Below are 27026 nucleotides of genomic sequence, written 5' to 3'. Positions count from 1 at the left end.
TAATGCGATGATCACAAAGAACATCAGTGAACTGTGATCTGGCTACTTCCCACGTTCAGCTCTATTTTCCTCATAACAAAGAAGGAATAACAGCTATTCTTTTTTTTTTTTTTTTTCTTTTTTCTAAATGACATCAGAAACAGCAGTATGCGACATTACGTGATGGCAGAGCTTCAGTTCATCCTTTGTCTTTTTTTTTTTTTTTTAATAAATAGGACAGGGGGAATGAATGAGAGAAAGAGGGGGAGAGAAAGAAAGAAAACCAAAGGGGAGAAGAGACGGTGAGAAGGGGGGGGAAGAGAGAGAAAAAAAAAAGAACTCCTGGGTCACCTGTATGGAGAAAAAAAACAAACAAACAAAAAAAAAAAAAAACAGAGGAGACAGCAAACAACAAAGAGCAACATAATAATAGAGAAAACAAAGCACCATCACAATAAACTAGCTAGTCATAGATATCAATATTTACTAAATAATAAACGATATTGTGCAGCACGCAAGATAGACAGCGCACAGTGTGCTTTGAGGTAGCAGCCAAGAAAGCTTTAGTCCGCGTCTGTGAATACCCATGTGTGCATACCTGTGTGGATCAGCATGCTTGCATTCCAAAGGTTTCTCCATGTAATGATCTGCTAGGGAGTGTGGGGGGGCCACAGCCCCGTCCTCCAGGGTGTGAAGCAGGTATGGAGGAGATCAAAACTCCAGACATCCAGAGGCCCCCAGAACACAAGAGACCATGGAAGACCAACAGAGGGGCAGCCGCGCCACTGTTCCAGTAAGAGCTGAGGAGAGTCCCAGATGAGGGCTCGCCCAGCAGCCGCGGAGCAGAAGTCAGGGGGAGTTGCAGTGACGCGCCCGTGAGCTCCGCCGGCCCCCAGCTGCGCCTGAGTGACCGAGCCCCAGGCCGAGAGGCCGGGGGCACCCCACCTCCAAAGGGGCCCGAGCGAGCCCCAGGCCCCAGGCCCCGACAAGCGGCCGCCAAGGAGTGAGCCGGTGTGTACCCGGACGCCCACCCCCAGACACAAAGAACCACCAACACACCGACACCTGAGGGAGTCCGCCACCGGCAGGGGAAGTGGTGGTGGGTGGAGATAGGCCTCCAAACCTTGGAGGGCCTGAGATGTCCCCAGAGAGGTGGCGTCTGATACCCAACCTGACATATAGACACAGACATACAGGCACACACAGACACAAACATCCATTCCCACCCTCATGCTCTCATATGCACTCACTCCACACTCAACCAACGTGGAGACAGACATAAAGAGACGCTGTACACACAATCACACTCCCCAAGCGTACTCTACAAACCGGGTCTAGGTACCCTTGCCCCTGGAGGGGGGAATTGCACCCAGACCCAGGTGGTGTTACCCTTTTCCCTGCGGTGGGGAGAGGCAGACCACCCCGACTCCGCAGCAGCAGGGAGGCCCCACACCCCAGACCGCAGTCGGACGGCCAACTCCTCCTACTAGCCCTCCCGCTCCAGCAGGCCGCAGAGAATGGGGGTGGGAGAAGACTCCAAACCTCCCTCAACCCGCTCATTGTAGTGTTGATGCATATGTGTTCTAAGGTGCATTTAAAACCCAGGAGGGCTTGGAGCTACCTGCCAGAGAGCAGCAGGTAAGCGCATAGTCCCTCCTGCTAGCCCTCAATGACTAAGTGTATTTAAAATTGAGAGGTGGGCAACGACGTCAGGGGTGAGGTATACACCCTGATGGTAATTTGGACTCCGTGATTGTGCCCACCCCCAAGATCCTATATGTATGTGTAATGAGAGTGTGAATAATGTGAATGTCTAAGTTGTGGGATAAAATTGAGGCAGAGGCAGCCAGAAGGGGACAGGGGGGGGGGGGGGGGGTAGCCTCCTCTGCACCCTGGTGACATACCCCCACTCCAAGGCCCTGCATGTGTGAGTGGTTGTGGAGGAGCGGGAAGAGGGAGGCAGCTGGAGATGGGGAGGGAAGGAAGGGAGGGGCAGGTAACCCCTCCCTGGGGCCAGCTCCCCCGCTGACCCCAGTAGGCACTCCCACCCTCCGCGACCCGCCAGGGAAGGGGGGCCCAGGCCCATCAGACCGGGGCCCAGTGCAGTAGCGCCCTCCGGCTCCACAGAGCCCTGGACAGTCCACCCAACCCCACCACAGAGAAAACTGCACCCACCCCACCATCCACTCATCTTCCAGACTACATAAGACGGTAAACGCCCAGGCTGAGATCTTCCTCCACCTCTCCTGTATCTCCCCCTCCTGCAGAGAGTTCCTGAAGAGAAGAAAGCTCCTGCAAGATGTGACCATCCCCCCCACCAGTTGAAGAGCCCCCCAGGCGGCTCGACGCACCGGCGGCACCCTGCTCCAGGGCCGGGCCCCCATGCACCCACCCGCCCACAACCCCGGCAACACACCAACCAGGACCCAAGCCCCCGAGGCCCGGCCCGGGCCCCAGCCCAGAGACGGAGCGCCCCCAGAACCTCACGCCCATCCCGGACCCACCCAGGGGCAGCCCTAGCCCCGCTGCACGCAGCCGCGAGGAAACAGTCACCTGAGAGCCAACAGAGCCCCCAACCGGACGTGACCGCTACCCCGGATTGAGCCCCCCAAGGAAGATGCCTCCGGGGAACCCCCCGACGCCCTAAGCCTGTCCCTACCCCCTCACCAATCACAACAGTGAAGGCGGGACCAAACTATGACCCCCCACCCCCACTAGGTGATGGAGCTGATAAAAGGGGCCCAGAGCAATTGATCTGATGTGGTGGCAGAGGCTGTATCAAGACTAATGTAATCTAATAGATAATTTCTATATTGGTTAGAATTAAGATTATTTTTATTTTTCCAGTTCATGAGGACTGTTTTCTTGGCTATGCATAGGGCAGTGAAGATCATATGGGCTATATTCTTTTCTGAAGTGACATTATCTAAGCTGCCCAGTAGACACACTAAGGGGGAAGTTGGAATGTTACATTTCAGACACTTTGATAAGTCTTCACATATCTCGCGCCAAAACTTTTGCACTGGTGGACAGAACCAAAGAGCGTGGATATAATTGTCTGGTGTATTGCCTTGACAGTGTGAGCAGTTGTTGGAAGATGTAAAGCCCATCTTGAACATCCGATGACCTGTGTAGTGCACTCTATGAAGTATTTTGTATTGTATTAATTGCAGACTGGGATTTTTAATTAATTTAAAAGTTTTTAAGCAAATCTGAGACCAGAAGTTTTGGTCTAGGTTGACTGATAAATCTGCTTCCCACTTTGCAGTAGGAAGGGATATTGATTCATCTAATTTAGAAAGTGTTTTGTATATTTTAGATAATAATTTGGGGGATTTAAGAGTAAGAAAATGTGCCGCACTTAGTGGTGTTTGTAATTCAACTTGACTGAGGTTAAATTTCTTTTTTACTATGGATTTAATTTGTTGATATTCTAAAAACCTTGTCTTGTTGATCCCATATTGTTCAACTAGTCTGTCAAATGGAATAAATTCTGTTCCCTCTAATATATGTTCTAAGTATTTAATTCCTTTACAACTCCATTCTGGGAAATTAATCATATTATTGTTTTGTAATATGTCAGGGTTATTCCAGATAGGAACAAGTCACAGATTATTTTTTTTTTCTACAGTAATGCGATGATCACAAAGAACACCAGTGAACTGTGATCTGGCTACTTCCCACGTTCAGCTCTATTTTCCTCATAACAAAGAAGGAATAACAGCTATTCACCGTATATCCCTTCTCTCGGGTCACAGGGGACGAATGCACCTCTGGCAGCAAATTACGTGTGCGGTGAACTGAAATTTCTGCAATTTATTTGTTGGCGAGATTAATTAAAGCCGAATATGGGTTTTGTGAACAATAGGTAATCAGCGGTTGTCAGTGTTAATTATGCTGAATGGTGCTGAAAATAAATAGGGGAGTTCAGAGAGCGTGTTTATGGGAGTCATCACGAGCTCAGTAAAACCAGATGCCATCAACAAATCCCATTAAAAGCCCAAACCCAACAGTGAACAGATCCTACAGTGTTGTTTATGAAGCCAGACCCCGCTACAGTTTATTCTTGTGTGCCATAGAGCTCCTTTATCATCCACAAACTATTAAATACACATCAGCGAACTACACTGTTGTACTCTGTGTCATATGGCTCTATTATCTTCATCAGTTTATTTTGAATGAATGCCACAAACACCTTCCTGCTCCTGGAAATACTTAACAGTAAATGTGAATTAATCCAAAGCTAAAAATAGCCCCCGGCATATACACCGTTTAGTGTCTGTGCTGAGAAAAAGGTTCCCATCTGTTTTAAAGAACGGACCTCATTCACAAACAGACACAGATACAGTTTTTACAGGACTGCTGTGAAAAATTAAGTAAACCCCATGATTTGTTTCTAGAAACACATTCAGCAGCAAGTTGAAGTAAACATTTTTTTATTTGACTTTATGAGACTCTCACATTGCAGTGGAGGAATTTTGACCCACTCTTCTTTACACCTGTGCTTCAGTTCATTGGGGTTTGCACAGTCCTGTCACAGCATTTTAACCACACTGAGGTTTGGACTTTGACTGAGTTCATAGAGGAGTCATTGAGTTTCGACTGAAAGGTGCCCCGGACCTGTGGCTGCAAAATAAACCCAACTCATAACCCCTCCACCACTGTGCTTGGCACTTGATAGGAACTGATTTTTCTGATATGATGTGTTTGGTTTTTAAAAAATATACCGCTATTAGGGATGGGTATCGAAAACCGGTTCTTGTTGAGAACCGGTTCCCACTGTTTCAATTCCTTGGAATTGTTTGCCATTTTTGCAAACGATTCCCTTATCGATTCCAGTCGCCCCGAATGACGTCATCACGTTGTGGAGCATCATTTACCTGGCAGGAAACACGGCGCGTAAGCGGCTCAAACGCTCAAAAGTTTGGTTATACTTTACGAGAACGGATGACAACAGGGCAACTTGCAATACTTGCAAAGTAGATACTTCATTTAAGGGAGGAAGCACTACGAATATGCAAAAGCATTTGCTCACAAAACACGCGATGACCTTAAATGAATGTCGTGTTTTTAATTCCGCTCCGGACTCGTGAATCTCAACCCAGCAGCAGCGGTAACGTTTGCACGTCCTCTCCCGTTAATGCGGCAGGTAAATCATCAACTAACAGTGCATATTATGTTAGCGCGATCTGCCTTATTACAAAACCTGCCATTACTGTGCATTTAGGTGATCATGATGAGAGAGACAGAGTCTGGCTCAGATGCTGGCAGCTCTCGCTGCAGTCTACCGGTAGCGTCTCCTTTCAGGCCAGGATAGACGAATGTCACCGAGCAGTGACTGAGTTTGTGGTCAAAGGCTTGCACCCATTTGCCACAGAAGATGCCCCGATTTTGAGTGAATGTGTTTAATTGTAGGCAGGGACATTACTGGATATTCTTGTGTAATTGCTACAGAATAATTTATGTTATACTTTGTTATTGCTACAGAAGAATATTTATTTTATTATTTTACATTTACAATTTTTTTTCCTGGGGACCCTGTGACACCCCATTGAAGAGCCGTAGGCTGTGGATCTCTTAAGATCTCACTGTTGGGTTTGTAAGGCCATGTTACTCCTAAATTTCTATCTTGTTCAAAGAGAAGATATAAAACAAAGTTCTAAGCTAATCGACCTTAGTGTTCTCCTTTTTTAAAGAGAATCGATAAAGAATCGAATCGTTAAACAGAATCGAAAATGGAATCGGAATCGTGAAAATCTTATCAATACCCATCCCTAACCGCTATTGTCACAAAACAGGCTGCAGGGCCATGACAAAGACCCAGAGATGCATAGGAATGTCTTCCGAACTGTTATATTTTAGGTAAATAAATCAGAAAAAAGAAACCTATTGTCAAAAGCAAAAAATATGGCGTGTGTGTATTTAGTAAATGAAAGAACCAAACCAAAAGCAACCAGAGTCCAACAGGGTGTATCGGGGGAATGAGTCTGTGCACAGCTAGGCCCTAAAGGTTTTTAATGGGGCCCTGGCACACTGGTCCCAAGTGTTGCCAGTGTCACTATTTGTGAACAGGAACGCCACCTCTCCAATGCCTGAAAACAAGACACAAGTAGCCCAAAAGGATAGCAGGGTGCAGTGGGTCGTAACACTATACATTAGACCAAAAATCCTCTTTGGTCTTGTTTGTCCAAAGGACATTGCTTCAGAAATCAGTTTGTTTGTACAAGTGCAACTTTGCAAACCTTATCCATGCTGATATTTTGTTTATAGAGAAAAAAGTCTTTCTGCTGGCAACTCTTCTGGTCTTTTCCTAATCGTACTGTCACAAACTTATACATTTAACAAAGTAACTGAGCCTGTGTAGCATCTGAGATGTAGCTCTTGGGTCTTTTGCATTTCTCTGAGCATTGCATAGTCTGACCTTGTGGTCAGTTTGTTAATACACACTTGAATGGTTCAGACCAGCAAACTAATAAAACACGTGCTGATTATCAATAAGTCAAGTGCCTTTGATTAGCTGCACCTGGCTGCTACTTAGCCTCTTAATTCCTATGAAATCAGTATGTAGAGTGTACTCTGCTTCTCAAGACTGCATAAAGTCCTGTGAAATCTCTTTTTCACAGGACTGTATTTGCAAAACCCTACTCAAACACTTTATGCAGAAATTTCTGAGCTCTACAGCAATTTTTGGAGCTCATTTTAGGAGATTCACACTAACTGTATATGAAAGATAGCTCTAGGCTCCATGAAGCACCTTGTAGACTATTGTTTTTTAATCCTGGGACTTGGCCAATTGGCTACTGCCACCTTGTACCAACTTGTTGTTTGGAAAATGAATTAGAACAGAAGAGTGAAGCAGTGGGAGTTGTTAGCTATAATAACTCTAGTGGCAATGTTAAAAAAATTACTAGGATTTCAAATGAATCACACAGTGTTACTAAATCCCCATATGGAAAAGAAATAGTAAAAACATATATGATTTACTCATGAAAGTGGCCACTTTCTCATTACTTTCATATTTTTTTTAGTAAGTATACAAAACATACAAATTTCATTATCTAATTTTTCAAGGGATCTTATATGCTTTCACTCTTGTATGCTTTTCATACAAGTTTCATACAAGACAGATAAAAACTTTATAAGATTTATATATATCTTTTCCATATGGGTCTGAAACACAGATCCAGTCCTAGAGTTAAGAATAAAACATGAATAGCATCCAAAAAACAAGTTCACTGCTATTTAATCTGTAATCTGACTGATGGGCTGTGACTCACTGATAATAAAAATAATAATAATAATAATGTCTATCATGTATTTTCCACAAAACATAATTTTTTTTTTTTTTTTTTGCCTGTCCCGTTTGGCTCTTTTGCCATCAGAATTGTTGTCTAAAGGCAAAGAAAGATGCCCAACGGATTTACTTTACCAAATTGACCATCCCAGCCTTGCCGTAATGGTCCATTTGATTCACCTTTTATTGTTTATTTTATTTTCACTTACTGAATACGGGACAGACTTGACTGAATACGGGACAGACTTGACAAAAAAACATAATTTGTTAATGAAAGTCAGGGCAATGAATATTTACTAAAGTACAAAAAAAAAATCAGATCAGCAGTGAAGTCTTTTCTTCAGCCATTAGAAGTGTGCACATTTCAAACTCTGCACTGGCTTCAGTTTTTAAAGCTGGAGGCTACGTCCATCTATTATACTGTCTACGCATCCTCAAGGGGTAATGCTAACATACATGTGTTTCCAGGATAATGATGCTGATGGGAATTTAGGAATAACATTAGCTCCCCTGAAAACATCTACGCTCCATCACTTGTCATTAACAGTGGTTTGAAACGGAATGGTTCAGTTTAACACTACAGCTTTTTGCACTCTAGTTCATACTTGTTGACATATCCTGCTTTTCTCTGACTCTGCTTCATCTATCAAAATAGGCCACAGAAAAGCATCTGGAACAAGCCTATTTTATTTCAGGTGGCCAAAAAAAAGATTAAGTAAACAGTCAGAGAGTGCCATCCAGCACCGCCTTGTAACATTTTTGACTGATCATTATCAGCATGGTGCTCAAGTGCTGGTGCTCAGTCTCAAGTAGGGTCATGAGGACCAATGTCCAATTAGATGGGCTTCTGTAGAAAGCTGAATAGCCATTATAAATAATGACAGCGTTAAAGTCCTTGAAGTATTCTCCTGTTAACTACAGCATTGCATTGAGTTTGATGTTGTCCATGTAAACCCTGCAGAAAGCTAGCTTTCATTAGATGTAATTTTCTTGGGTCAGCGTGTCAACATGATTACATAATGTGCGGATGTTTGTGTTCACAGATTCAGTATAAACTTGTATTTGATACATGAGTTCGTGTGAGACTTCATACACATCTTCTAAATCATGATTTTCGTGATTTTCACAATAAATTTTAATAATGCACACAAAAACCCAACAATCAGATGACTCCCTTTAAGCAAGCACTTTGACAACAGTGGGGAGGCAAAACTCCCAGTTAAAAGGATAAACCATGCTCAGGGAGCGGCAGTTATCTGGTACGACTGGTTGTGAGAACGAGGAAACAGAAAAGAATCGGTTAAAACCAATCAAGCACAGATACTCACCTGATGTCAACTCGTTTTGTGTAGCACCTGTCCAAAGAACCAGTTTCTTCCACCACCATCGTCATGACCAAAGCACTCTCAAAAGATGTCAGGGACAAGAGTGCAGATCTGCACAAGGCTGAAAGGAAGAAACTTGGTGAGAAGGTGACAACTGTTTGTGTGAGTATTCAGAAATGGAGAAAATCAAACTCGCTGGGCGAGTATGATCATAAGAAAGGTGGTGGATCCGTCCACAACTATACTGAAGGAGGTTGTTAATGATCTGCAGGCAGTTGGGACAACCCGTTCTCACTCCCAAAGCGTAACATTTTACGCTAGGTGACAAATCGTCACCATATTACGTTTTCGGCTACCCACCACGTTCCTAAATGACGACCTCGGAAAAAAGAGGACATATGAGAACCGTCTGGACTGAATCTACACATGTTCGCTCTTTTTCTTCAAATCGCTTAGAAACACGCTATTTAACATCATTAAAGACCTGGATAAGGTCAGGAATAAGGTTATGGTTAGGGCTAGGGATAAGGTTAGGTTTAGGGCTGGAATACAGGGCTGGAACGTCTATTACCGCGGGAGTGTCATTCACTGGATTCCAGCCATTACCCGCCGCGTACCATAAGAATGCCGAAGGTCTCCTTTCGCGTTCCCCAGGAACGCCGCGGGACGTGACAAAACGTCGACATGTTACGCCTCGGGAGTGAGAACACTCTGGTTGGGACACACAGTCACCAAGAACAGCAATGGTAACACAATATGTCATAAATGACTGAGGTTTTACTGAACCCACAAGATCCCCCTGCTAAAGAGGCACATGTATAGGCCCCGTTCATTTGTTTGGAAGTTACAAATTCGGCAGGGCATCAAATAACTCTATATAGTTATGTGTTTATAGTTATCCAGCAGCAACTGGGAGCAGCAGTGAGAATATAGAACAGATACTCTTTTAACAGATACTGTTTGGTAACGGCTTCTGCTGTCGGGATTCATTGACTTTTGACAAGAAAAATCCTGAAAGGTTCTAATCTGTTTGAGTTAAACTTGCCTCACCTTTGTACACCACATACCTGGTTTGTGAATATGTGTGAAGCCTGGATCACAATGTGTGGTCTAAAGCGTAGACAAATGGCGACTTGTTTGGATCGTCAGCTTACTCATTACTCATTCCCCTCCAGCAGGTCCTGTTCTCTTCTACTAAACCACGTTCGCTCCTTTTCAGCTCTCCCTCCATTTCCTGTTTGTGGTTGCGTCATTTTAGATGTGTGTTGGGATTTTGCCAGTTTCCCAAGATGATTACACCAATGTGTGCTATGCTTCATTGCAGCCATGGCTCAAATCCTGACTTAGGGAAGAAAATTCATTATGGATGCTAATCGGTCCAGTGCAATCCCTTTAGAGTCCCATGATTACACGACATTGTGTTTGTACAGCTGTTTGTGATCATGACAGGCTAACAGACAGACGGACAGATTGGCAAACTGGTAGGACAGGATGATGGACAAGACGCCAGGATGAAGAATTGGCAGGTGAGCCGATGTAAAAAACAAATAGAGTAATTTCATGAAGGATACAGACTTTATTAAGCAGTCTCTAAAACACAACTCCTAGTAGCTGTAATGAATTCCAAAAATTAATTGGACAGAACCGTGAAAAAAAGAAAAAATTATATCAGGCTTTTAAGTCAGGAGCTTTTTCTGGTGATCCATCTTTGTGTGCAAAAGTAGACTGAAGGTTAATTCAATTGTGCTTGCCAGAAAAGTCAGAGCCCAGCTGCTGGACTTCCTCACAGTCTGGTGTTTGTGCTCTCCACCTATCCATGACTATAGTTCTGTCAGAGGTTGATGGAAAAGAGTAACTAAATCTTTTGAGCGCTCCTTAATCACTGCAATCATCTAGGTTTTCATGTCACATGTCTCAGGAAAGAGGCAACAGTCCAAGAGAGTTACACCATCTTGTGAGGGCTGACTCTGCAGGAATGAGTGTTTAGGCTTGAAGTGTTTTTCCTGCACAGCATAAGACTCGATTTCAAAGCCATAGCTATGCCAGAGCTTTTATAAAGCCATATCAGGCTAATTATATACCACTTCTATTCTTTTTTAATTATTTTGTAATTTAATTTATTGCAAATATCTCATCAGCCAATCAACTGGCATCAACTCAAAATGAACTCAAGCATTAAGGTCATTTAAATGGCTTTGAACATGGTGTGGTTGTTGCCACCAGATAGGCTGCTCTGAATATTTCAGAAACTGCTGATCTGGGATTTTCCCACACAGCTTCACGTAGGGTTTACAGAGAATTTTCCAAAAAGTGAAAATATCCAGTGAGCGGCAGTTTTCTGTGAGAAAATGTCTTGTTGACATCAGATGTCAGAGGAGAATAGCCAGACTGCATCGAGCTGATAGGAAGGCAACATCGACTCAAATAACCACTCGTTACAACCAAGCTGTGCTGAAGAGCATGCACAGCACATCAAACCTTGAGGCAGATGGGCTACAGCAGCAGAAGCACCACCACTCCTGTAACTCCTGTCTTGAACAGAAGACCAGGGCAGTTCCCTCAGCCTTACCAAAATTGGACATTAGAAGAGTAGAAAAACTGGTCTGAAAAGTCTCGATTTCTGCTGCAACATTCAGATTGCAGTGTCAGAATTAGGAATAAAGAACATGAAAGCATTGTCCAACCTACCTTGTATCAGTGTTTTAGGTTGTTGTTGGTGGTTTAACGGTGTGGGGATATTTTCCTGGCACATTTTGGGCCCTTTAGTAACAGCTGAGTGTCATTTAAATGCAACAGCCTACCTGAGTATTGTTGAACCCGTTGCTAGGCCTGTCTTTGCATTCTGAAGTTTGCACTTGTCATTCTGGAAACATCTTCTCCCGTCACTGCCCGTCTCTAAAACCGTTCTGAGCTCATCTTCGCATTTATGCAAGTTGCAAAAAAAAAAAAAACCAGTTGTCAAATAGGTTTTATGTTTAGCCACCAATTAAGAGCCTTTTTTTTAAACCCCCCCCCCCCCAACATATTCAAATTCTCTCAAACAAGAACATTGCAGGTTGCAGGTTTAGCACTTATACTCGTTACATTTGAATATTGGAAAATCTACTAGCTGAACCAATGTGGTTTTATTCCATCATAGCCAAACGCTGTGAATGCAACAGCACTATTTTAAGTAAATCCCAGGACTGTTCTCTGGCAACCCTAAAAATAGACTTAATATAGGATTTGAGGAGAGAAAAAGTGGGTGAACCCATCCTGTGAATTACAGTTTGTCTATGGTGCTCAGTAATCTCTGCTGCAATTTTGGGACATCAGCACTTGCACCATCGACAACCTAAACTTGGACTCCTTGGGGCTTTTTGGTATGTGCATGTTTGTGGATGGTCTAGTCCAATGGAAAAGCATCCAGCATCCCAGTAAGTGGGAAAGGGTAGAGCTGAACTGGGAGTGAGCAGATAAAAGCAGACACAACACAGAAGCAACCTCAAATTCCGTATAATATCCATACAAAAAGAAAAAAAAAGAGATTTTTATATAAATTCCAGTGGCACAGCTTCCTTTTGTAAACTTTGCAATGGTAGATGGTTACTTTTTCCTTGCTTGTACTTTTAGACAAGGTTTCCTTACTTTTAAAATGGTCCAGTGAAATAAAGTGTGATACCAAAACATTTACTTAAAAACACCTCGTAGTTAAAAACCTTTTAATTAATTTATGAATATTTATTTTTGGAACCCCTGCCATGAGGTGCAATCTAATAAACCCAATAAAAGGCTCATGCTTGAACTCCCTCTGTATTTTTCCAGTGAGCCATACACCGGTAGTGTATCTGTCATTCTCCTGATTTGTGGGTGTTTGTGTGTGCATGCAGGTGTCACTTCATTTGTGCATGCGAATATGTCTTGTAACGTAGATAATGAGTGCACAGCATGCATTCTCTAACTTTAATCCAAAGCTGTCTGACTGGCCCGCCAGCGTGCGGTGGTTTATATTCATACAAACAAAATGCACATCGATCACTTGATTTGTTTCCATAGCCAAATCATTCGGGGTGTCTGCTTGTCTCTAATAAACTCCAAGATGGGTTATTTGTTTCCTATAATTTTAATCCAAGCTACGTGCCTAGGACACATTTGAAGTTATAGCACTGCACTGATGTATATACACCGTCTTGCTGTACACAATGAGTCTGCCTTTTACTGTTGTTTTTGTTCCCCCCTTCCTATATATACATGTATATGTGTGTGTATATATATATATATATATATATGTATATATATATGTATATGAAAACAAGTGTGTGTGTGTGTACATATACATGTACAGTATTACATTTTAATTAATTTAATCCTAGAACCGCTAAAGTGTGACTTTACTTTTTAAAGTCACACTTTAGCTTCTTTAATATTAAACAATGGTCTAAAAAACCTTCTTATTTTGCTCCTCAATTAGTCGTATTCATTTGAACAGACATTATATAGCTTCATCAATCTTGTTTTGCTGTATCAAAATAACATAAACATGACATTTAGGTTTCTTGCTGCCCGATAAAATAGCTGATATTACTCTGACGTATGAGTATAAACTGCACAGCAGGTCTGAAGCAATTTGATTATTTTTGGTCATTTCACAGGTCAGATCCAATAATTGCTAACCCCGGCTGGTATTGTTTCCACACTATGTGAGTCTACGTATGCATGTGCGGTCCAAGGGGCACCAGCATTAAGTAACACAAAGGCAGTGTGAAGGAGTTTGGCGGTCTGTGGGCAAATTTTATCAGTGTAAACAATACTGAATGTGAACCGCAGAAAATGGCTGGTAACTCGCCCTAGATAACAAGGGTATTCCTTTGAGTTTGCAAACCAAGAAGTAAAAATGAACTTGGCTATGTGCAGCTTTAATACAATGAGTAATGATGCAGTTGATAAAAAGGCCAGTGTTACTTGGATGCCAGTGGTGGAATCGCCCACCCCCCGTCCTACATTACCTACACTGGCACTGAACTTGGGCAGTGAATGTTTAGTGTGAGGTCCATAATCGTCTGGCAGGCGTGTAATTGCTCGGAGTGATGGTCTGCTTAAAGTTAATATCAAACGGCAGTCGATTTCTGTCAGAAATGCAGCCCAACTCTAAATAACTTGAGCATGAGCGATTCTTGGTTAAAACTAGAGTCATGTGAGTGAAGAAACATCACAAATCTTTGTGTGTGGATGCATGTGGTAAAGCTTTAAATGACCGGTGTTTAAGGTGGAAGTGAGCTGCTGATCACTGAAAAGCATGTTTAGGAACTTACAGATGAACATTGTGCTTAACAGTGATGTTTGGTGATTGCAAAAAATGCAAAGAAGAAGAAGAAGAAGAGCACACACCTGAAAAAAGCAGCACAATAGTCTTTAACAGTTTGTGCTTGTTTGTGTGTCGGCCCAGTGAGGGGTGGTGGTTGACGGTGGTGCTTTTACACAACACAAAGCAAAAACCATCAAAAAGATAATGATTGTAAAACAAAGCAAAAATAGATTGCAGTGTAATTACACACGTGTACTCCTCATTTTGTCGAATGGATTTAGTAATATAGTCCCACTTCAAAGTGGTGTGCGGTTGTACTTCCTGGTAAAGAGTTTCCTAAATTCAAATCAGATGAAACAAAAAAAAAAATCAAAGTAAGAGGAAGAATGTTCACCTCATGTCAGGGGCTGGCTCTGTCACCCAGCATTTTTGAGTTATTTTGTATTTTGATTGCTTATCATATAATGACATAATGTTAAGTTCTAGTATTATTATTAGTTTGTCTTATTTGGGTTTTAGTCTAGTTCGTGTTTCTTCTATTTCTCCTTATTTATGTGTCTTTTCCTGTCTTCTGTGTTTTACTTTTAGTTATGTCAGTGCTTTCGTGTCCCTTATCTGTTCCCATGTGTCTCTCCTTGTGTTCCGTGTATCCCAGGCCTGTCATGTGTTTCATGTCTGTGTCCACGTTGTCAAGCTAGTGTTGTCATGTCTATGTTCCATTATTTTTCCTCTTTTATTTTGAAGGGTCTGATGTTTGCGTGTTCAGTGTGTTTAGTTTTACTCTCCCTGTGGTGTCTGGTTCATTTGTGTCAGCTGTGTTTCCCTCATTACCCTTCTGTCTCCCTGTGTTCAGTGTTGGGTCGTCTGTTTGTCTCATGCCATTGAAATCTCAGGATTGTTTTATGGTCCTGTTCAGGTTGATGTTCATGTTCCATGTCATTGTTTTTATGATTAGTTTTAGTTTACCCCAGTTTAGGTTTTACTTTCGTTTTTCCCAGCTCGCCTTGGCTGGTTTTCTGTTTGTGATACCAGCCACCATAAACGGCTTGCTGTCTATTATACTTTGTTTTCTCTCCCGTGTCTCCTTTTGGGTCCACACCTCAAACATCGCACTGCTAGACAATGGTAAAATTTTCTATTTTCTATTTCCATCCTAATGAATTAAGCCTTTTACAAACTGGTAGAGAGTAAATTTGAACTCTTATGGCTAGATTTACTAAACAGGGCAAATGAGCTTGTGAATTGATCAAAACCCCAAATTTTATTGTTTCATTTTGATAATAAAGTCAAAATCTTGATATTAAACTAAAAATTAAACTAAAACTTTGAGAAAAAGTTGCAATGTGGAGTCAAACAACTGCCACGGCTGCTGTATCTTAAACAAACGAGTTGGTGAAATTGTACTTCAGTTTTAATAACAAGAAAATTATTTCTGATTTCTCAGTTATTAAACTCTATTTAAACCAAAACTCATAATGGACTCGGGTAAAACACTAACGGAGAACAACTTATAATATACACCATGTCCCACTTCTTTGTGGTAATTTGTCTCGAACATAGTGTTAACCTATTGGATATTAGCGTGAAATACTGTTATAATTAACATAATGAATTCATGACGAATGAAAAAACCATTTTTGTTGCTGTGACCTTGATGTTTGATGAGTTCATCCTCGAGTCCAAGTTGAGGATTGTGCCAAATATGAATGCATTTCCTCTGGGAGATACTTCCATCATTACAATGGGATGGATGGACGGCCATAGTTACAATATGAAGACATGATGTCTCTATGGCTGTGGCAGACAGTGTGGTATAAAAACGATTACTGGATATGGTTTGTTTAACCTAACGTGTGTTTTTTTTTTTATATGTATCGATATCTTATGAATAAAGGAGAAGCCACCTGCTTCCCCACTGCACTGTCTCTTGGGGTCTAAATATCCCATTGGTTCTGCATTTCTGCACTTCAAGTAAAGCACCATCTTATTGTTATGACACAAAGCAAAAAAAAAAAGCTGATTTTAAGCCATGACCTCTTGCAGGACACACAGATGTCAGCACATACGCACACATGCTGCTTTTGATTCAAGAAGAAGCCAGATGTTGCAACGTTCGTAGAAACACTGGACCTTTCCCTGCCAAACTCTAATTTACTGTTTATTGGATGACGTCATTCTAGCAGATCCCACTTCTGACAACAACCCCTCAACATACATTATCCAGACAGAAACCATTCATCACTGCTGTGAGACGCCGGGGCATCAGAGAAACTAAACTTCTGCGCTCAGCTTTTTTAGGCTGAGCACAGACCACCAGCGAGTCATTAGTCACATCTCAGCTTGTTTGTGTCTTTCAACACCAGCTCATCTAAAGAATTATTAACTGTAATTCCTCCTGCCTTGTGTTGCCGTTTCATTTCATTTGTTTTTCGACTTGACGGGGCAGCCATTAAGGTCACTCTGTCAGCGCATGCTACTTTTTCAAAGTGACAGACAAGATAAAGGGAGAAAATGAAATGTCTGTTGATTTCATTTGCGTTCCTTTTTCAAATGGCCAGATAAGAATGTCACTAAAGGACAACTCTATATTTCACGCATCAGCGGAGACAAACAGAGACCTTCAAGAACACTAATATTGCTGAGGATCTGTAGACCTCGAGTGACCCGCCTCAACAATCTGGCATCTTCTCACAGTCTCAGATGAAAAACAACAGTTCTGGTCATCCTAAACTGAAACGACCTCTCGGTCTGGGTTTAGTGATTCTAAAACAAGACCAGTCAATGAGAATATCACACTAAATGACCTGCGTTGTTTTCCCTTTGATCGTATCTGAACGCTCCCCATTTTCATCTCGTCCGAGCGAAACAAAAACATCATGGCGGTATTGGTGAACATGCATCACGCTGGATGCAATGAAAACAGGCCTGGATTCAGATTGCATCAGGTAATTACTGCTCCAGTCATTACTTTTATGTCTAAGTCTACCCGCCAAGGTGGTGAAATATTCCTATCAGCAAAGATGGTAGATGAAAGGCCGACATTAGCGGGGGAGCTGTGGCGTTGCTGCCGCAACTTGTGCTTTTTGAGATACGCGTCCCCGCTGTAGCTGCTGTTTCTCCCACTTGTCAAATAAAAGCAATTCATCTCAGTGAGAATCTCTTCTATGGATGATAATTGTGAAAGAATATGTCCCGGTGACATTGGTGTAGAAAATCAGCAGCTGAGTCTGTTTGTTTTTACTGGGGCATTTTTCTTTTTGTAAACTTTATTCTGATAGATATTTCTTTTAAAAACCCATTTCCTCCTCTACGTGTAAAAATAGCTTACTCTTCCAGACATTCAGATTTATTCATCCAGTGATTCATGTTTATATACAGAGCACAATTACAGAGCATTCACTTTGATTGCTGTTCATCTTATGGTAGAACATAAAATTTTAAAGAGTTTGTGCAGAAAATGTCCGTTGTGCCAGACATTCTGGACTCACCATCACCAAGCGTCCTTTCAGTGCAGCATGCACGATTTATGGAGTGCCGGTAAAAGAAAGAACTACGAGACCAGATACCATGACGCTGAAAGAGTTCAAGAGGCAGAATGTCTGTGAAGGTTCTCAGTCATCCAGGCCATCGTAGTCTAAGGAGCTTGGAAAGAAACGTTTCAGGACTTCTTTAAGTTTCTTGAAGACGTTTCACCTCTAATCTGAGAAGCCACTTCAGTTCTAAGAGCAACTGGTGGAAAGTCCCAGATTTTAACCCAATGGGAGGGTCAAGGACCCCTACTGATCCACTACCTAATCACACGAGTCAAGCTGTGAAAATGGATGTGGGTCAAAAAAATGTTAACCACAGGCCAAGTGACGAGCCAAGTAAATAAGACTCCAGAGACCCATAGACCAGTCCGTGACCATCTGGCAACCACTGGTCACCAGGGAAAATTTGTATGCTTGACTTAGTTGCCAAAAAACCTGTGATTGCTTTGGTCACTAGCAGATTGCCATCTCCTTAGTTTGCATGAAACACAAAGACTGAAATGGTGAAAAGTGAGACACAAACCTGAAATGGAGACCGTCGCCTTCAAAGTAAAAGCTGCACCTTTGAAAGTTGTTCGCTGTAGCCTTCAGGCATGAGTTAAAAACGTTATTTCAAGTTTGTGTCCCACTTCTTCTAGTTTTTTGACAAATGTATCGTGGTTAGCACCAACCTTTATGCAGCCACACTGTTGTAAATAGCACTGCGGGAAGTAATTATGAAATATGAAATTTAACTTGTTTGTTCACAGTTGCCTAGTTAAATATCCAGTAGTCATGCTGTAACATTACCCTGCATTTGTCGAGTTCACAAATGCAAGTCACATATTCACTTTCGTGCTGCTGTTGATGTGTTTTGATAACATCAATAACCTGATAGTATCCCTTTCTATTTGCTGGCTGGCTTACAAGACCTTTGACACAGAGCTTAGAAAAGTTTACTGGGGCTGTAAGATCAAAACAGTTTGCTAAATGAAGCTGTAAACACTCTGAGGAGGACACCAGGGCTACATGATAATTCTCTAAGGCCTCATCACTACAGGCAAAACCACAGACGAAAAGTTATCAGTCGTTATGAAATGTACAAATGTAATTACATGAGTTTCTTTCAGTTCATAAGAGCAGCATAGTTGCTGTGTGAATCTCAAACAGCAGAAGAGTCTCTATAGATTCTCTGGAGTGCAGCCAGGAACATGGAAATGTGCAAGAAACTAATATAACAAAAGCCTGTTTAGGCAGTTTTATGTATTTTCACAGGTCTTTACACTCTGTTTGTAGGTTCACAGATTTTGTGAACATCACAGCTGTACAAACGTTGCACCTTATATACTTCACATGTAAAACGAGGGAAGGTTTGAGAACTCCTATTACAAGATGGCCTCAAGTGACATCTGCTGATAGCTCTTGGCAGAAAGTGCAAAACTTTTTGAGACATTCACAAAGTCACCTCACTTTCACAGAGACCATTATTCTAACATGGGGGAATTCACATTTTCTGTCGTGAGTGTTTGAAAGATTTGCTGAGTCTGTGCAGCCTCCTGTTTGCCCTCACAAGGTACAGGGGAAGAGGGTCTCAGCCAAGTCATTTCCGCTATTTGGACTAAACCCTGTGAAAACGTCCCAGGGGGCCAGAGGACTCATTAGGTGCGGTGACACCGTTGCCGCAGGAGGTGTCACCAGGAAAGCAGCTGACAGGTCCTTAAATATAACACACACTTCCTGTGACCTCCCATTCGGACAAGCTGCTGGGGCGTGATCGCTGCTCTGCCTCCAAGGCCAGTATGTCTTCGGTCATCATTTAAATTGAGAGCTGCACACAAACACAGCATGCACACGCACACACAGGCAAGAGTGCGTGAGTACCTAGAGTAAAAACATGCATCTGTGTAGACGTGTAGCCATTCATAAATTACTTTGTCCATGCAGAAAAGTAACAAGTTCAAACCTGAACAACATTTTCAAAATTTGGCAACTCTGAACGTCAGCGAGAGGTCAGTGAGAACATCAGCCATCAATCCCAGAACACCCTGTCACACAGTGTTTGCTGAGACTCGCTCGTAATCATCCACCAACCACAGTGGCCTGAGATGCTTTTCGCCAGTTGACATTAAAGGGACAAGAGACACCGTGTTGGCTGTGCTTCCCAACATCTCATTTCACTGCCCCCTCCTCCTCCTTCTTTGTGTGGAGAAAACCAAACAATGGAGCAAATGTTTCATTTTTCAGTTCACTGTCAGGGGAACAAGCACTTCCACTTTGCATGCCATTGTTGTTCTCTCAATGATACTGTGCTCCACAGCAACACTGGCTCGGAAAAAACCTGTTTCACTATACGCATAATTCGTGTTGTGGCTGCTACGGGGGGAACAGAAGTATAATGTGCTGCCAAACCACCTAGCAAGCAAGCAAAGCCCAAGGAGACAAGGCTCTGTTACACTTCTCACAGAAAGGGAAGTTTACTTTCTTTTGCCCACACGAATCCATCCAGTTATATTAAGATATTTCAGCTAGAAAGATCATCGGTAGGTCATTGGACCTCATTTACAGGGAAGATGGTAGATGCTGACGAGTAAAATTTAAACAACAGGCCTTGTCACACAAGCCTCTGAGCCTCTCTGTATTTTCCTGCTAGACAGTTTGTTTCCCTTCTGACCTTTGTTAAGTTTTATGTGTTTAGATTTGAATGTGCTCATATTTGAATCCAGAAAATTATAGAACCTAAACCTAATTAACCACATCCCGCCTGCATGTCAAGGCACCTACACCACTTAAAAAGTCATGGATTTATAGTGCGCACATATGTGAATTCACTAAATGTGACAGTTCAAGTAGTTCAAGTAGGATGCATCTATTTCCCCGGTGTTAAATGCAAGTGTGAACAAGCCTTCATTCTACCATCTCTAGCACTGATCCATCACAGCGTCCTCAAAGAAACTAGAGGATGCTAGAGGAGCAAGGACACATATAGTCATTTATAATCAATCTACATGCTATATGCAGGCGTCCTTGTGCATTTTAATCAATCTGGGACACGTACTGTATGATAAGGGAATGAGCAAGACTTTATATTTGTGCTGGTCCCATGCCAACTTGTAGCACAGAGCTGCATAAGCAGCAGCTATATTTGCTCCATGCACAGCAATAATAATCACCATAATCCCCGATGCATCTGATTAGCCAAACACTGCCGGTGCTAGCTCCCTGTATCTGTAACATTGCCCGAGGCAGCTCTGCTGACAGATGACTCCACACAGCGTGTAATAATAAACACGCGACACAGGAGGAAACACGAGACCCAGCTTGACTTCCAGTCCTTATAGGTAATCCATCATCACCGTGCTGACCATCTAACTTTCACGGACCCGTGTGGGTGACATACAATACAGTGACGAGCTTCTGGATGTGTTATGCACCCCTGTGACTGACACTGAGCATTGTTTCCCACTGTCTCCGCCGGGCTCGTCTGAGACCAGGAAGGATAAACAGTCCACTGTGCTTGGCACAAAATTTGTCCTCCTCCCTAATGAAGTGCAACCTCCCGAGCTCAACATCATTCATCATACTCCAGCCGCTGTGTTGGTTTGTGAGCTAGTTTGCGTCTGTGCTGAACGTCTGCTGCATATCTGCACTCGTGTTTTCATTTTTCTGTCCTACGGACTGCAGACGCACTAGCAGAGCTCAAATGACTCTAAGATGACCAAACAAATGGGCCAAACAGGCCTGTTTGTTTTCTTTCTTTCTTTCTTTCTTTCTTTCTTTCTTTCTTTCTTTCTTTCTTTCTTTCTTTCTTTTCCCTTGTGGCTTTTGCTTAGTTTGGAACCAAACTCATACATCTAATTTCCCGTCTATTTGATGGCTATCAGAATTTTGAGCTGTATTGGATTTTCATATAGACTTACGCTATGCAGGGGAAGCAGAATGATTGTCCAGTGTTGATTTATGCACCGCTGTGCCACAACTTCCCAGTTCCTCATAAAGGAATTAGCCTTGCTCCAGCTGTGCCATAATATTTACATGATAAATCGTTAGGCTGTGTTTAGTCTGTGCTCTGATGTATATCTTAATGCAGTGTTTTCCCCCATCATAGTTTGGCAAGTGCAAGTTATGACTGTCTACAGCAAGTCATATATGGGCATGTGTCCTTGTGATCGGGGTCGAGGCTGAGGGTTTATTTCATGCTTCGAAACTGGTCGACGATCCAGGAAATTTTAATATATCATTCTGAAATAATTAGAAGATGGTTCTGTGATCAAAGTCATTACAGGATGTAATATGAGGGGAAAGATTAACCGGAAATTATGTTGGGACATAATTCAGAGAAACTTAAAATCTGGCTTTGGATGTGTGATGTGTTCCATATGGTACTGTGATGTTATACAGCTCGAGCATTACAAAAGAAGCTGAGCATATCCAGACGTGGATGTGTTTAGTATATTATATGAGGGCCAGTATGGCGGCTCTTTCTTATGTTTGCTGGTGGAGAACAAGGCAAAGGTTGAATCTCTCCCTGTGTTTTGGTAGGCTGACAAATCCATTTATAATTTTTCCTCAGATTATTAATATAACAAATGATATCAGTGGCCAGGACACACACACACACACACACACACACACACACACACACACACACACACACACACACACAAGCAAGAACTCACGTTTGTGAAATATGTGGCAAATGTTCAAAGAAGTAAAAAGAATGGGTTGTACTGGGTGATGGATGCATTTCTCTTAAATTTCCACATTATAACATCAATCTAACTCATTCCATACTCTCACTTTTAATATTTTAAAGATCCTACTTCAAGCTTCAGTTGTAATTTCATCGTTTCTTTTCAGGTGAGCATGAATGTCTACCACAGCAGTCCCCAACGTTTTTTGCGCCACGGACCGGTTTATGTCCGCAGATAAATACAACAAAATAAAACCAGTACCGCTACCAAATAAAAGAAGATTTATTTCATGGGAATAAATCCAGGGAAACCGAGTTAACGATAAAAAACAATAAAAACCCAGACAGGTACTAGTCAGTGGCCCGGGGGTTGGGGACCGCTGGTCTACTACATTGTACTGTTATTTACAAAGTTCAATTCAAAGCTGACCATCAAAGGTTGAAAATAGTTTTTTTGTTTTCTTGTGATTAAATCCAGTGTTAGTGGTAATGGATGTAATTAAACAAGCAGTCTATGTATAGTTATTTAGTGTTTTAAGCAGTTCAATAATTTTTTATTGACTCAATAACTGCCATTTCTCGGCCGATTAAAGCTACTGACCTCACTCACAGGCCGGTGTTCAAGGTTCAAGGTTCTTTATTTGTCACATGCATAGTTATACAAGTATAACACACAGTGAAATGTAGCCTGACACGCTCCTCGACATGTGCAAAAATTGCACATATATACATACATATATATATATATATATATATATATATATATATATATATATATATATATATATGTATATAGTATATACACTGGGTGAATGTGCAGTAGTAGCAGCAAGCGGGTGAATTCTGTACATTAATATGAATAGACATCTGACTATTTTACAGGATAGACAATATAAACATATTTAAAATTAAAGGAATTTGAAATGTACATTGTGCCTTGGTTTAGTGTCTGGAAGAGAGTCCTGTCTCAGTCAATTATAGATGATGTGAGAGGGCGGGTGTGTGTGTTTAGGGCACGGATGGCTTGGGGATAGAAGCTCCTCTTGAGTCTCTCTGTCCTTGCCCGGAAGATGCGGAACGTTCTACCAGATTGCAGAAGTTGGAACAGTTTGTTGCCAGGATGGGACGGGTCCTTCAGTATCTGCGCTGCTCTAGTCCGGCATCTCCTGGTGTAGGTGTCCTGAAGCGGGGGGAGAGCAATCCTGCAGCAGCGTTCTGCTGTGCGGATCACTCTCTGGAGAGCTTTTTGGTCCTTCACACAGCTGTTCCCGAACCATGATGTCATGTTCTGTGTGAGGATGCTCTCCACAGCGCCTGTATAGAAAATCCTGAGGATCTTTGGAGAGACCCTGAACTTCCTCAGTTGTCGTAGGTGATACAGGCGCTGCCTAGCCTTTTTGGTCTGGACCTGAATGTGGGCAGCCCATGTCAGGTCTGAGGAGATGTGGACACCAAGATACTTGAAGGACTGCACCCTCTCCACTGGAGCTCCATTGATGATAATGGGCTTGTAGTCTCTGTGCTGACCCCTTCTGAAGTCCACCACCAGCTCCTTGGTCTTGCTGACGTTCAGGTGTTTACATTTGAGGGAGCAGTATTGCCCGTTTATTTATTGATTTGGGGCATTTTTGTTCTTTTTAAAACCTGCCTAAACATACTAAAGAAGTTTGTACCGCAGGATTAACAAGTGCAAAGTGCAAGCTTTTGTTATTTGTTCTTATTAACATACTTGATCATTTTGATTATAATTTTTACGTATAGTACATGTGTAGCGGCCATTTCGTTGTTTAGCAAAAATCATTTAAATGTTTAGCAAGTGAAAAAAAGTTTTCGATGTACATGTATTCGAACTGTTATTTAATAAATGGTTTACGTAAAAAAGTCAAAACTTTAAAAACTATAACATGATATTTATTATTATATATGGGCCGATCGTGACTCAAGAGTTGGAAGTTCATCTTGTAATCGGAAGGTTGCCGGTTCGAACCCCGGCTCCGACAGTCTCGGGCGTTGTGTCCTCGGGCAAAACACTTCACCCGTTGCCTACTGGTGGTGGTCAGAGGGCCCGGTGGCGCCAGTGTCTGGCAGCCTCGCCTCTGTCAGTGCGCCCCAGGGCGGCTGTGGCTACAGTGTAGCTGCCATCACCAGTGTGTGAATGTGTGTGTGACTGGGTGGATGACTGGATGTAGTGTAAAGCGCTTTGGGGTCCATTGGGACTGCACTATACAAATACAGGCTATTTACCATAGTTTATAGTTTTTTACGCCAGTATCATTTACTAAGCCAATCCAAACAAAGGCAGTCAGATTTTAAGTACAGTTTTAAACATGAAATAAATATTCATGGTTATGATTAAGGAACTTAATTAAATGGTTTACATCATGCCATTGCAAAATTAGCCATACTGCAACCTAACCAGTAAAAAGAGTAAAATTTTGAATACTTTTATCTTGAACAAGAGGTCAGAGGTAAAATGTGACATGATATTTTCAATCTCTATATATTTTCTTTACGTTGACAATACACAGCACACTTGTAAGAATCATAGTTATTCTAAGGGTTTTTGTCCATTTTCCACCAATAAGTCATCAGGTTGGTGTTTCTTTATAGTTACACCAACATGGAGAATGTATCCTACACTGTAGTGGAGCCTCATGCTGTGGAGCATTTCTTTTACTTTGCAAGGTCATCATTTAAAGCTCCAGTTTGAACTTTACAGATATCTGTTTTGAATTTGTCACCTCTAAAAGAATCTCCACCCTTGAATATCACTGCACAATTTTTCACGTTTCCCTCCTGTCTTGAAACCTGGGTGCCGCTTTGTTCTGCCTCTATTGATCTGCATTCAGGGCGACACCTGCAGGATGTATAGTTTCCCTCGTATGTTTCAACGTCTCGCACATAAGCGATAAGAAGCTATCATAACACCGGGTAGCATAACGAAAAGTAGGTCACATTAAGGATATGAACTTCTGCTCAGCTCGGTGTGTGTGCGCTCTCAGCAGTCTCTACAGATAACTCGCCCCTATCTCTTCTCCATTTAGTGCCGCCAAGGCTCGGTCTGGGTTACACCGACTGCCTCCTCAGGGGAAATAAGGATACGGCTCTCAGGTTCCCAGCAGGCCCAACATATGGGATCTGCTCTCGTATCCAGTAGAGATGAATTCATCCCAAACTCATCTTCTCACACAGATTAATTTGGCAGACATGGTGAGGCAGGTGGAATGTGTTGAGCAGCATCTGCGTGTATGTATGAGATTGATGTGGATGCTACGTTTTTGTGCTGCTGAAGGCTGTGCTGATGGAAAATGGAATGAGGTGTAAACCTGTAGTTAGTTATTGGCATCCCGTCTTATTATTAGTATCCAAAGTGAGAGAAGGACAATTTTTCTCCAGTTTGTGTGGTTTAATTGACAGATTTTAAGATTTTACACCAGATACCGTTCCTGATACAATCCTCCCCGTTTATCCAGGCTTGAGACTGACATTGTACACTGGCCACGAGGCTTGTGGCTTCTTGTGGCCATCAGGCTTTAGCTATCAAAGCCTGTCATGAAGCTTTAAGTTTAACATTTTCAGTGTTATCAGCTTGGTGACATTAACCAATGAGTATAGGAAGTCTATGAGTCCTTCAGGAAAGCGCTCAGTGAGGACAGAGTGTAAGAGAACCTATGGCTGTTTTACACGCAAGATCTGATATCGTCGTGTTGGTGTTGTTCCCAGATCAACATAGTAAATGTTGTTCCAGGATCAACATTGCAAGTGACCAATCAGAATGTTGTGACGTCATACTTTTGCGACTTCGGGAAAATCCGCCGTAAAACAAAAAACTGTACTTAACCTGTGAGAAACCGGCTCTGTCCACCGATCAACGGACCCTGACCCTGGCCCTAACCCTTTAATAAACGCTAAGCAGAATTGATATTGTCCTTGCAACACTGGAATTTCATAAATGCACGAATGTCTTGGCGCGCCAAAGAATAACGTCACAAGAATGTGATTGGTCACTTGCAATGTGGATCCAGGAACAACACCAACACGATGATATCAGATCATCCGTTTTACACACACATCCAGAGCTTTTTGTGCAAAGCCCCTGCTGGCCATAAATTACAGTGCAAGTTTAAAGCATTTCCACATCGGCTTTCCCTACAGACACACAATTTGAAAATACTGTAGAGCGTATTACATGACGCCATTATAAGGCTGTATGCTAAGCTACAGGCAGCAGTTGGCTATATTAAGATGGCATACTGGAACCTTACCACTGGCCCGTATCTAACATTGGGACCAGTAAAGAGCAGCCTCTGAGACTTTAAAACTAAATTTACTATTTTCTTGTGGCAAATAAACCCACTGATCTGCTACTACACTCGAGTGACTTAAACCTCTAAATATAAAACTACCTCAAACACATAAAATGACATTCAAGTAAAAAAGAAAAAAAAGATCTGGGTTTTATTAGGGCTGCTTCTAAATTCAGAGCTAAGGGCACACTCAGAAAATAATGATAAAACTGGTGCAGCCTTCAGGCTATTGGCTCAGCTGAAAAATCAAACCATATGGTAGCAAACACAATCTGCCTCGATCATCCAAACCCACAAATAGTGTCATTTGGTTCAGTGGCTTCCTCCAGACAGAAGTCAAATGCTTCAGTGCCTCTTTGGTTTTCAGTAGAATGAAGGCAAATAATAATGAATTTGGGGCTTCGGTGTTCACCTAGGGGTGACTGAGATTACGTTTTTCTCTTTTTATTTGTAAGAAAATTGTGAAGAATAGGGATTTAAATAGCTAAATACAAAAAGAAAGACTTCTCAATGGAAACACAAATGGAAGAGATAATTTTTGAACCTTAAATATAACTGAAACTGTTTCCAGTGTAAGTCCAGAGTATTCATATCCATCTGACATGTTCTGGACATTATTAAAGTGACATAGATACAAT

Source organism: Copadichromis virginalis, linkage group LG9 (assembly GCF_057382275.1).
Source record: "Copadichromis virginalis isolate Kocher_CV1m ecotype Utaka linkage group LG9, C_Virginalis_male_GT1.1, whole genome shotgun sequence".
Lineage (NCBI taxonomy): Eukaryota > Metazoa > Chordata > Actinopteri > Cichliformes > Cichlidae > Copadichromis > Copadichromis virginalis.
Note: the sequence above shows the minus strand (reverse complement) of the source record.